Here is a 12,899-nt window from a genome sequence, read left to right as displayed (position 1 = left end):
CCAAATATAAGAATGTGTAGTAGTTTTTTTTTTCTTATGCCTGACTTATTTCACTTAATATAATGCCCTCCAATTCTATCCATGTTGCTGTACGTTATAGTTTTATTCTTTTTTATAGATGAATAACATTCTATTATATTTGTACACACACAAACACACATACACACATTTACTTTATCCATATATTCATTGATGGACTCTTAGGTTGGTTCCTTTTTTTTTTTTTTTTTTTGGGTACTGGGGATTGAACCTAGAAACAGTCTACCTCCCAGCTATAAACCAGCACTTTTTAGTTTTAATTGTGAAACAGGGTTTCAAGAAGTTTCTGAACCTGTTCTTGAACCTGGGATTCCCCTGTCTCAGCCTCCCAAGTACTGGGATGAAAGGTGTGAGGGACCATGCTTGGCTCCAAATGTTATCTATTGAAAATAGTGCCACAATAAACATTAGAGTACAGATGTCTCTTCAACAGGCTGGTTTCAATTACTCTGGCTATATATCCAATAGTAGGATTGCTGGATCACATGGGCTTCTATTTCTAGTTTTTTTGAGGAACCTCCATACTGTTTCCCATAATGGCTGTCCTAATATACATTCCCACCATGCTGTATATTGGGAATGTATATATACATTCCCACCATGCTCATGTGTATGAGTAGCCCATGCTGTGCCTCTGGTCGGCATTGATCTTTATTACATTTTTTACAACAGCAATTCTAAATAGAGTAAGATGGTATCTCATTGTGGTTTTGATTTGTATTTCTCTGACGATTGGTGATGCTGAGCAGGAGTTTATATCACTTGGCAAGGCAAGCAGAAAGTATAATAAAGTAAAAAGTTTTAAAAAAGTGAAAGTATGAGGTAAAAAGTTTCAGCAGGTTTGTGTTTAATGAGACTGAGTGAGCAAAGTGTTGACTAGAAAACTACAATAATGCAGGCATGTGGGTATAAAAAAGACTGAAAGAGCATATCTAGAGGAAATTAAAAGAAAAATTAAGAACATGCAATAAACCCATTAATTCATCAATTTCTTTCTATGGAATGCCTTCTAAATGACAAGAGGCTATGGCAGTAAACAAACACATTAGAAGAGAGAGACAATGAATTAGAAGAGAGAGACAATAAATAAATGTGTAGAATATCTAATACATTAAAGATTATGTAAGAAAAAAGTAAGGAGAGTTCAAAAGTATGAGGCAGGTGAGTTTTAGAAAGGGTGGCCAAGTAAGTTTCCGTTGAGAAACTGACAACTGTGTAAAGACAGACAACAAGCAAGGCCACAAACCATTCAGGCTTTGGACAGTGCACTAAGGCAGAAAGAACCCAAAGGACAAAGGCCATGAGGCAGGGGCATGCCATTCATGTTCACAGGGTTCAAAGGAGGTCTGTCCACTAGGCCTCTGGGGTGAGGGTAAGAGAGTCAGGAAATCAGAAGTGAAAATCCCACAGGGCCTTCCCTAGAAATCACTGTAAGACTCTTTCACTTTGAGTGAAATGGCCAGTAATTCTAAGGAGAAAAGTATTACAATAAGAGTTTTGGAATCATCTATTATGTTGAAGATAAACTGTAGGAAAATAGAGTAGAAGTGAAGAGTAGAACTCCTACTAAATAGTAGGAGGCTAATGAGATGAACCAGGGAAAGGTGATGGTGGCCTGAACTCGCAAGCAGTAGACATGATGAGAAGTCACTAGATTCTGGATCAAAAGAATAAAAATGGGTTTAACTAAGGACTGGCTATGGGAAATGAGACAGGAGTCAAGAATGACCCCAGGGTTTTGGAACTAAGCAACTGGAAGATGAAGTACCCACTTATTGAGATATTAAAAAACTGCAACAGGAATGATTTTGCTGGGGGGTAAGTTTTGGAGCTCTGTTTTGGAGATGTTAAATTATTAAACATGCAAGTGGAGATGTCAAGTGGACAATAAGACTTATGAGGCTGAACTCTAGGAAAGAGGTCTACAGTGGAAATAAATTTGAAAATCATCAATATAGATATGATATTAATGCCATAAGACAATGAGAACTCTCTGAGAGAGTGATAGAGGAAGGAACATGGTATCCTCCCTGAAAGACAAATGGAGAAAAAGTTTACCATGGAGAAAGAACTGATTATAATTAATGCTACTCGTAAGCCAAGTAAAATGAAAACTGATAAATATAACCAGTGAATTAAGGAATTTAGCAAAATTAATAGAACTGATGGAATGGTGGATTTGCAATTATAAGATGAAAAGTTAAAAATCATTTCACTGGTGGCTAATATTTCCAAACAAAAAGAAGTCCAGTTGCGGCCCTACTATATTGTTATTTTGCAGTGCTAGGGGTCCAACTCAGGGCCTTGTTCATGCTAAGCAAGGATTCTACCACTGAGCTACATCCCCAATTTGAGATTGCAAAAATTATTAAACATCCAAGTAGTGGTGCTTTAGAGACAGTCTGAGATACATTGAACAGAGCTTATGGTGTAAGACTTAACTGGGCAGACGGAGCTAATCAATGAACATTTACAAAAGGTAAAGGACTAGAGAAGTACATTGGTTACCAAAAGGCAGATTAGTGAGGCAATAATAAGACCATACAAAGTGGATAAACACCTAGAAAGGGTAAGTGTAAAAGAACAACAACAAAAGCCCTAAGGCTGGGATCTGATTGATAATCTATCATCAAAGTGCAAGGGAAACAAGAGACAGCAATGAAGGAGATAAGAGAGGTCAGAATTAGGATAAAAAATTACAATACAATGTCAGAGAAAGGGAAAAATCAACAACGTCGAATACAATGGAGAAATACAAAGTATTAAAAAATTGAATGAAAAAAGTATGAAAAAATAAAGTTGCTGCTTTAAACTTAAAATCAATTTTCTTGACCTATAGTTCTTTCCTAATTTGTTTTCAGATAAAGTGCTTTGAATATGCTTTTGTTATAAAGTCATACATTACCACTTTTAATTAGAAATATAAAAAAGATGCAGGAAAATTTCAATTAAAGTAGAAGACTATTTTTAACATTGAAAGACTAAAAGGCACAGTCTTTTTTCTTTGATTCCAATAACTAAATAGGGTGTTGAAGTACACAATCTTATTACTTATTTTATTTTAGATCCTGTTAATATACAAATTTGGAGAGGTTAATATGAATATTGCAGATTTCTTTCACTTTGTATCCTACAAAATTCAGTTTTCCCACCTCCACATAATTTTATGCATATTTAACTAGCTTTATAAAACCTTAAAATAGATAATGTGAAATCTGAAATTTACTCCTGAACTGATCTTTCATGGCAAGCTTTTACCATAGAGCAAATGTTTACAATTAATTATAAACTTCTGAAAATAGAGGTCCACAACTGGAATGCTAACAAACCTTTAACTACGGTAGAGGGAGTGGGCGCCACTATAATCACGGAGGCCTGCTGACAATTACAAAACTCATTTTGGTTTGCCACAGAGACAAACAAAATTTCTGTTCATTATAACTTTACTGGAATATGATGTCATAACACATAACCATACTGAAACAATCTGCTGATTTTCTGACCAAAATATTAATTGCACACTAAAGAGCCCTCAGGGCCTCTTCCTTTTTAGTCATCAAATATGATTCTATGTATGCATATGTGCGCACATGTTGATATATATGTATATATAAATCATATCACATAAATATCAGAGGGAAAATTAAGTATGTTGCATTTTTAACATAAAAAGTAAAATACTGTAGCACTAACAACAGGAAATACCAAAACTGGATGCCTGACTTGTTTCATTCCAATTTCACTTCATCCTCTTACTTAACAATGGTTCTTAATAATATGCCCCACATGGTTTAAATACCTTGTATATCACATCTCTGCACAGCTTCATGACAATTAAGATTAACCAGAGCACTCTGATTAATGGCATCCAGATTGGGTAACAAAAGAGATGATGTTGAAAGCTTCATCAAACAGATGTGTTAGGGCCTTGTCTCTAAATATTTATTTCCTTTGTTAAAAAAACACCCCAAGTGTATTAACATTAAAGGTTGATATGTTCTAGCTAATAGAGTCCCTTCTTGTACTTTTATTTCCAAAATTAAGTTCACTTTTTGTAAGGTATTTAGGATAAGTGATGTATCTACTTCTACAAATCTGTATATATTTAATAAATTAGCCATCTATTCTTGAATAATTTGTCTTCATTAGTATTTTGGCACCAATAGTGATTACTATCCAAAGAGGATCCTTGGAAAACCGTTGCATGTTATGTGAGAGTCAAATGGCTTTTCCCACCCACACCTCTAAAGTTTGATTCCACTTTCATCAGAATCATCTTTGGTGCTAGTTAAACATGCAAATTCCCATGCTCCAACCTTGATAGGCTTAATCAGAGTCTCAGAACAGAATGAAAATCCTAGGTTGCCCTGGTGACCATGCATACTCCAAGTCTGGCAAGGATGTGGGGAAGCTGAGATTCTTAGACACTGTTGGAAGGATTGCAAATTAGTTCAGCCACTCTGAAGATCAGTGTAGAGATTCCTCAGAAAACTGGGAATGAAAAAAAAAAAAAAGAAAGAAAAGAAAAGAAAACTGGGAATGGATCCACCATATGATCCAGCTATCCCACTTCTGGATAGCTTTCCAAAGAGAGTGAAATCAGAATACTATAGTGATACATTCATATCCATATTTGTAACAGCACAATAGCCAAATTATGGAAGCAACCTAGGTGTCTACTGACAGATGAAAAGATTACGAAATTATGAGCTGTCCATATAATAGAATTCTACTCAACAATAAAAAAGAACAAAATTATGTCATTTCAGGAAAATGGATGGACCTGGAGAATATTATGTTAAGTCAGATTAGCCAGTCATAGAGAGTGAAAGGTCATATGTTTTCTCTCATGAAAAAAGCTAGAAAGTAATTGGAATCAAGAAGGACTTCAGATAGAGGAGGAGAAACTCCAGGGAAGCGATGGTGGGGAGACTAGGGGGGTAGTAGTCGGAGAGGAAGAATCAATGAAAGACACACACTGACGTTATGTACACACATGAAATTACCAAAGACAATCTCAATACCATGTATGGGGAAGGGAAAGTATTAGGGAAGGAGTCAGGGACAGGATCACCAAGTGCTTTGTGCATGTATGTCTCTATCACTCTGAACTACTTTATGGTGTAAAACTACAATGCACAAATAAAAGTACACACACACACACACACACACACACACACACACAAACACCCCAAATATTCCAAGCTGGCACAGTGGCATACACCTATAATCCCAGTACTTGGCAGACTACTACAGGAAGATCTCAGGTTCGAAGGTAGCCTCAGCAACTTAGCAAGTCCCTCAGCAACTAAGCAAGACCCTATTTCAAAATTAAAAAGAAAATGGGGCTGGAGGTGTAGCTCAGAGGTAGAATGCCCAAGGTTCAATACCCAATACAGAAAGGAAGAAAGAAAAGAAAGAAAGGAAGGAAGGAAAGGAAGGAAAACAGATACATATTTGATTTGCATTCCTTATATGGTTTTTTTTTAAGTGAAGGAAAAGTCTTACACTTCTGTTAATTATAATGACATATATCTACAAAGCATATCTTTGCCATTCTCCTTAAAGTTACTTCATTTAATGCCTCTCTCTGAATTCACTTTGTATTATCTTTATAAACAGCTAAGATCATTTGTCCTCCCTATTATTCTATGACTGCTCTATTCTCCAACATCTCCACTTTCCTGAGTATCACTTTACAAGGTGAGAAAGACATAGTCCAAATGACGTTAAAACTTTTAAAAATTGAAAAATAACTACCTCATTTTATTTGATAGCATTACTCATAAATCTTAACACAGCTTAAACATTCATATCTCCTCTACAGGTTTATATCCTAAAATATATAAAGATGTTATCTTCTGATCTAATGGGGGAGAGGTTTTAGACTCTGTGTTTATTTCTAATGCTGACTGAAAACAGAAATGTTACTTAACCTTCCTATCTCAGTTTAGTTATCTGTAAAATATTTGTAGACTCTATGGTTAAAGAATTCAAAAGGTCCAAAACTTAGAATTCAAATGACATATTCATTATCTTGACTCTCTGTATACTTTTTGGCACTGCTAAGCCAAATTTTTTCTCTTGCTACAGAAAAATAACTAGTTTTATCATGAAGCTGTAAAGTAGTCTTTGGCACATTTTCAAACTTGTGTGTATATATGTACATATATAATGTATGTATATATATATAATGTTTAAATATTCAGTTCCTTCTCTCTTCATATCTATAAATTTTGAAAATATATCTTTTATGGGATCTAAGTGTTCATTCTTGTGGAATTTCAAATATTAGGAATGATTACAAAAGATTGACAGGTGAGCTGAAAATAAATTTTAAAAGAACTTTAAAGATTTCTGTTCTATCTGTAGAATTATTGTAACTATGTTATTTATTGATTTACTTATTTATTTTTCTTGTGGTGCTGGAGATGGAACTCAGGGGCCTTCCACCTTCGGGCTACACTCCCAGACCTATTTTCTATTTTATTTGGAAACAGGATCTCACTAAATTGCTGAGAGCCTCACTAAGTAGCTGAGGCTGGCTTCGAACCTGCACAATCTTCCTGTTTCAGCCTCTCAAGTACTGGGATTACAAGAGTGTGCCACCACGCCTAGTTTTAACTATGTTTTAAACACCCAGGAAAAAGTATGAGAAAACAGGAAATAAAAATTGGGGTAAGGTGTTTTGATGCAAAAGTTTATAAATGGCATTCTTTTATTTCATGATTTTGGTTTTTTAAAAAATAATTGTTTTCACTGGGGTAAAAACAGAAAAAAATATTTAACTACAGCAAGTGCAGTTTCTATTCAAACAAAGGTAAATCTGTGATCAAAATTCAATTTGGCAAGTTAGTTAAATGATCTATAGGATTTAGAATATGAGCCAAAAGAAGAAAGTACTTGTACCCGCCACTGTCACAACTAGCACCTTCAGAGAGGGTTAACAGAGCCCCGTGCCATCAACACAACCAACACCTTCAGTACTGCACTCGGTCCAGCATGACCTCTCCTTGCCCCTTCGCTAAGTAGAGAGCTAAATAACTCATCATTGTCCTCACCATTATCATAATTATGGCAAAAACGTACAAAGCACTTGGTATGTGCCAGACACTATGCTAATCCTTTAGATACTAATCTCATTCAACTTCTACAAAAGTGCAACTACACTTTCAAATAAGGAAACTGAAGAATAGAGGTATTAGCTAGCTCCCCCCGGGCTACCCCACTTGAGCCAACATTGGTGGCCAGAGCATCCCATCCCAGGGCCCATGCTCTTAACCTCCACACTGAGCTGCCTCTGAATTAACTGCCTAGGGGAGTGCTACACACTGCACAAGTATTAACTATAAACTTAAGCAACTTCGTGCTGGACTTGGAATATCAAGACAACTTAAATCTAACTAGACTTAAGGATCTGGTAGACTCTGAAGACCTCTGGAGGCCAACTGTCACGTGCAGGACATCAGTTACGTGTGGGACTGCTAGAGACACTAAGGCCAGGAGACCAGCAAGCCCGCAGAGTTCCACTACCTCTGTTCATTCTTTGTCTCTTCTCCTTACTGATCTTTCTGGAGTCTGGGTTTACAAATTATAACTTTTCTATTTATTTCCACAATTTAGAGTTTACCAAATTATGTTGGTCTATACCTCTAGGTACCTCTAGAAGATGGTTGGAGGGAAAGGGACAGAAAGAGAGAGAGAGAAAGAGAGAGTGTGTGTGTTTTTAGGTAATATGTATATGCATCTACAGTGTACATATTTTCTATTTTATAAATTTAAATATCTATTTATAATAAATAAAGTTTCCAAAGTCAAGAATAGATTAAAAAAAAAAAAGTCTTTTCAAGCCAGGCGTGGTGGCGCACGCTTGTAATCCCTGCGTTTGGGAGGCAGAGACAGGAGGATCGCGCAGGTTCGAAGCCAGCCGTGCTGGCTTAAGAGACCCTGTTTCCAAATAAAAAGTATAAAATAGGTCTGGAAGTGTAGCCCGGAGTTAGAAGGGTTTCCAGGAACTCCAGTATCACCAAAAAAAAAAAAAAAAGTCTTTTCACATTATCTGTGTAGATCATAATTTTTACCATTTATCTTTTAATAAGGTGAATCTTATTAACCTATTCTCTAATCATAAATAACTTTACATTCCTAGAACAAACCCTAGTGGGTTATGGCCAAATTATGTTTGTCAATATTTTAAATAAGATTTCTTCACTGATTATATATATATATTAATCCTTTTTTGTTTTTTAATCTAGCATTGCTCAGTTAGATATCAAGGTTATTCTTAATGGCCTAAAACAATTTGTTTCCTGTTTTACAAAGGTCCAATAAAAGTTCTCTATGAAACCATCTGGGCCAGTTGCTTGACCTTAGAGTGATAGAGAAGACAGAAGTGCTAGTTGTCTGACTGCTTATTCTGGTACTTCTCCCCTGCTTCTAACACTGGGGATGGAACCCAGGAGCCCTCTACTACTGAGCTACATCCCCAATGCCTTTGAGACAAGGTCTCACTAAGTTGCTCAAACTAGCCTCATACTTGTGATCCTCCCTCTTCAGCTTCCCAAGTATCTGGGATTACAGGTATACACCACTGTACTCAGCTTTATTCTGATACTTCTAAAGCAACTAAAGCCATTAAATCTCTTTTTTCCCTTCTTCTAAGGTCAGTTTGGTAATTTATATTTTCCTACAAGATCACCCAGTTCATTCAGATTCTGAATTTTTATTTTGAGTTGAACAATGAAGTCCTTTATGAGAATTTTTACTTCCTTTGCATCTGTAGTTCCTGCTCATCCCCCCCCCTAGAAGTCTGTATTTTGCATGATTATTCTTAAAATTCATGTTTACTTATTTTATTAGATTATATATTTACATATTCTACTAGTTCTTCCAAGGAGGAAAATTTTAGATTGCAAATATCTTTTACATTATTCTGTTTACCAATTAAACATATCTGCATTCACTTACCTTCCTCAGACTTATTTTTATTTCTTTTCTAATTTCTACATCAGATACTCAATTTCTTTTCATAGAATCATTATTAAGATACATAAAAAGTTAATATACATTCCTGTAATTCCAGTACTTGAGAGTCTGACACAGGAGAATTGCAGATTCAAGGTCAGCCTCAGCAACTTAGTGTTTCAAAATGAAAAGTAAAAGGACTGGGGGGTAAACCAGGCGTGGTAGAGCACTCTTGTAATCCCAGCACTTGGAAGGCCGAGACAGAAGGATCGCACAGGTTCGAAGCCAGCCTCAGCTACTTAATGAGGCTCTCAGCAACTTGGTGAGACCCTGTTTGCAAATATAAAATAGGTCTGGGAATATACCCCAGAGGCAGAAAAGTCCCTGGGTTCCACCCCCAGTACCACTAAATAAATAAATAAATAAATAAATAAATAAATGGGCTGGGGGTATAGCTCCAAGTCTCAATTCCCAGAACACACACACACACACACACACACACAGACACACACACACAGACACACACACACACATACACACACACACACGCATGCACGCACTTACAAATATGCTTTCTCATAGGTTTTCTGTTGTCTATACTGTAATATTTTCAAGAGAGAAATATAGTATTCCTGTATAGAGTATTATCTAGGTTAAGTCTGGTAACCTAAATGCTTTTTAGTGAACCATTATGTGTGTCTATGAAACACACTTGGGATATGCTGCTGTAAGATATTCTGCCTTTAGTAAAAATCTGTATATTCTCTAGGTCACTTCTTTAATCTGCTAAGAACCTTTATCTTGAATATAATAAAAATTCATTTATATTTTAAGAAATATAACTGAAATATTTATCAAGTATTTTTATAAACTTGAGATAAATAAACACTGATAGTGAAAAGATCTTTAGATTTTAGAATAAGATCAACTATTAGATCAATAATTTTGGACAAGAAGCCTCAAGTTCTCTAGGGCTCATTAGTAATATGAACAATTTTGTCTATATCAACTTACTCAACCGTATTCAAGTGGCAAACCAGGTAGAAATTATTATATTTTTCATTAACTATCATAGCATAATTTTGTAGTTACTTTGTAATATTTTTCAAATAAATATGTGTTCACACACATACATACTCTGTACTTTCTAAACTTTCTAAACTACTTTTAAAAACTACAATTTAAAATTTTTAACACACATTTGCTAAATATTATATGTTTAACATCTAATAACAAATTCCTAGGTATTGTGAAAATTACAGAAAATGGGGCTTATTTTTTGAGTTATTCGAGTGGTCCCATAACTCAATTCACTCATCATTGGTTGAGGTTTTTCTGAGACTATTCTTTGAAAGTCACTAAAGCAGAAAATCTCTTTCCAGGGACATATGTTTTCTCTAATATGCCCAAGCTAGGGAGTAGTGATAATACCAGAGGGACTCCAGATGATGGAGGGGAAATTTCAGCAAAGCTAGAATGGAAGGATAGGAGAGGAAGAAAGCTGAGGTTGTTCGATGGAGGAGCTACATCCGAATATGTGTAATAGTATAAATATAACATGATTAACCTGGACATTTTTTATGGGGAGGGGGGGAAGGGATGTGGGAGGAGAGGGCATGAAGCACAATCTAAATGTATACCATTTTCAATATGTTCAGCTTATAAATAAAATAAAATATGATAAATAAAAAAATTTAAAAATTTTAAAAAAATTAAAAAAAATATGGAAGAAAAAAACAAGAAAATCTCTTTCCAGGAACACAGTGATTCTTAAAACTAGTTCTAGAAAATATTTGAAATACTTCTGTTTCCCCATTATTTTAAGCTCATAAGCTTATGATTTTGAGTAGTTTTTAAAAGTATAAAAATAACAAAGGCATGAAAAATACAAACATATTAGGTTATATTTTAAAGGGAGGTTTTACATCTTTTCTTGGATAAATTACTTCTATGATGTCCAGAATAGAATATTCAAATGGATAGTTATGATTGCACTAGAATCTTCTAAGAGTTCCAGAAATTGTTTGCTTTGTTACAATGTCCAACCCAGACATCTCCCTCAGTGCTTTTGCTGATCAGAATTAACTATCAACTTTGGATGCTTGCCCACCACAAATACTCCCAAAAGTAACACAGAGACATGACATCAGCAGTATTGCAGAAGATTAATATGCTTTGTTTGGAGATGCAAACAGTAATTATATTTACTCCATACTTAAAGAATTTCGTCTTTTTCACCCAAATCTAAGTGAATATGGTTATACTTCTGCATATGAATTAATGATACAATAATATGTAGGCTAATGGATATTCACTAGAACACACAAAAAAATTAATTGGCATTTTCAGAGTTAACTGTTTTTACAGCTTGACTTCACTTTAATGCATTAGGTGCATTCATAAAAAGGCTTACATAAAGCAAATATTTTCCTACTAAATCCCATTTTCCCACTGTTGCCCAATATTAAATCTTGAGTTATATTTCTGTAGGAAAATTTTGGCTCCATAATACAATAAAAATCATAATTAAATTTAAACATGCCAAAGAATAGGTACATTTAATCAATTATTTTCTAAAATACATTTTATCCTCTCACCTGCAATAAAAATTAGTCTAATGGTAGTCATTTTATTTCATATTCTCACAATCATTAAAAGAAAATGTTTGTTTGAAACAATTGCAGAGCTTTAAAGGTGACTTCACAGACACTAAAAGTAGAACTATAATGTATTAGCTAGAACTTCCACATGGGCATAGGCTGTCAGATTACAGGCAATGCAAGAATCTCTAATTATTGACAGAACAATCTAGGGGCCTTAGAAATATCTTTTGCTATTGATAATATACTTTGGGGGTTTCACAGCAATCCTTACCAACTTATTGGAATAAGACAGATCCTTTAGAGTCAATTCCATTAAGTAACTCAAAGACCACTTTTCTTTTCCTTCCTTTTTTTTTTTTTTTTTTTTTTTGTGTGTGTGTGTGTGTGTGTGTGTGTCTGGGAATGGAACCCATGAGCTACATTCCATGCCCTATTTTTTATTCTTTATTTTGAAACAGGGTCTCACTAAGTTATGGAATGCCTCACTAAGTAGCTGAGGCTGTCCACGAACCACGATCCTACCTACGGTCTCAGCCTCTCAAATGCTGGGATTACAAGCATGTGCCACGTCCAAAGACCACTTTTCAAAGAAATAGAAAAAAAAAAAAAGGATTTGATCAACCACCTGGATCCTTTCTATACTATAGAAAAAATGTAAAAATCAACTGTAGTGTTAATAGTATAATACTTCGGCCATTAGAATACTCTCCTACTTTTAACTAATTAATTAGTATTAAGCAATTTCATTTTAATTTTTAAAACTTTTCTACACAAACCTTCTGGGAACTACTATGTGGATTCCAATTATATGCTCTCTTTTGCTTGTATTCTACAGATAATCAAGATATCTTTTACATCAATGTCTCTGTAAATCTTGTATTTTATTCCAAGGTGTACACTAAGCTGAGACACACCAAATCCTCTTTACTTGTGCCATGTATCCTGATGCAAAAGGACAGCAACAAGTAAGACAATATCGGAGGAGTAAGATATTAATATCCAGTCTGACTACCATACATAAGGGACTGAAGTAATATTTGGACCTTTGAAAGGCTATTGGTTCTAACCTGATTATGATTATAGGTTTATTCCTATCCACAGTATAGATAAGACATGGTATTTTTGTTACACTGCAAATTCTTTGCTATGGAGAAAATAGTTTTTAATAATATTCTGAAATTAGTTTGTTAGGGATCTGAATATTCCCAAAGAGCAGATGTTTATGTGAGTTAGCACACTGGAACAGAAAAGGCAAGCTGGGCTAGAGGGTATGTAACTCTGGACAAATTCTAC

The 12,899-nt window shown here is 34.9% G+C and overlaps 1 protein-coding gene across 2 annotated transcripts in view; it reads right to left on the bottom strand.

The window, feature by feature from the left end:
• The window catches only part of STAU2 (staufen double-stranded RNA binding protein 2), a gene marked incomplete at its 3' end in the record, with an annotated part of 268,811 nt that overhangs the window by 188,799 nt on the left and 67,113 nt on the right, over window positions 1-12,899 (bottom strand). The window lies entirely within an intron of this gene.

This window comes from Muscardinus avellanarius, assembly GCF_963383645.1.
Source record: "Muscardinus avellanarius genome assembly, chromosome: 4".
Lineage (NCBI taxonomy): Eukaryota > Metazoa > Chordata > Mammalia > Rodentia > Gliridae > Muscardinus > Muscardinus avellanarius.
This window is presented reverse-complemented; position numbering and strand designations above follow the sequence as displayed.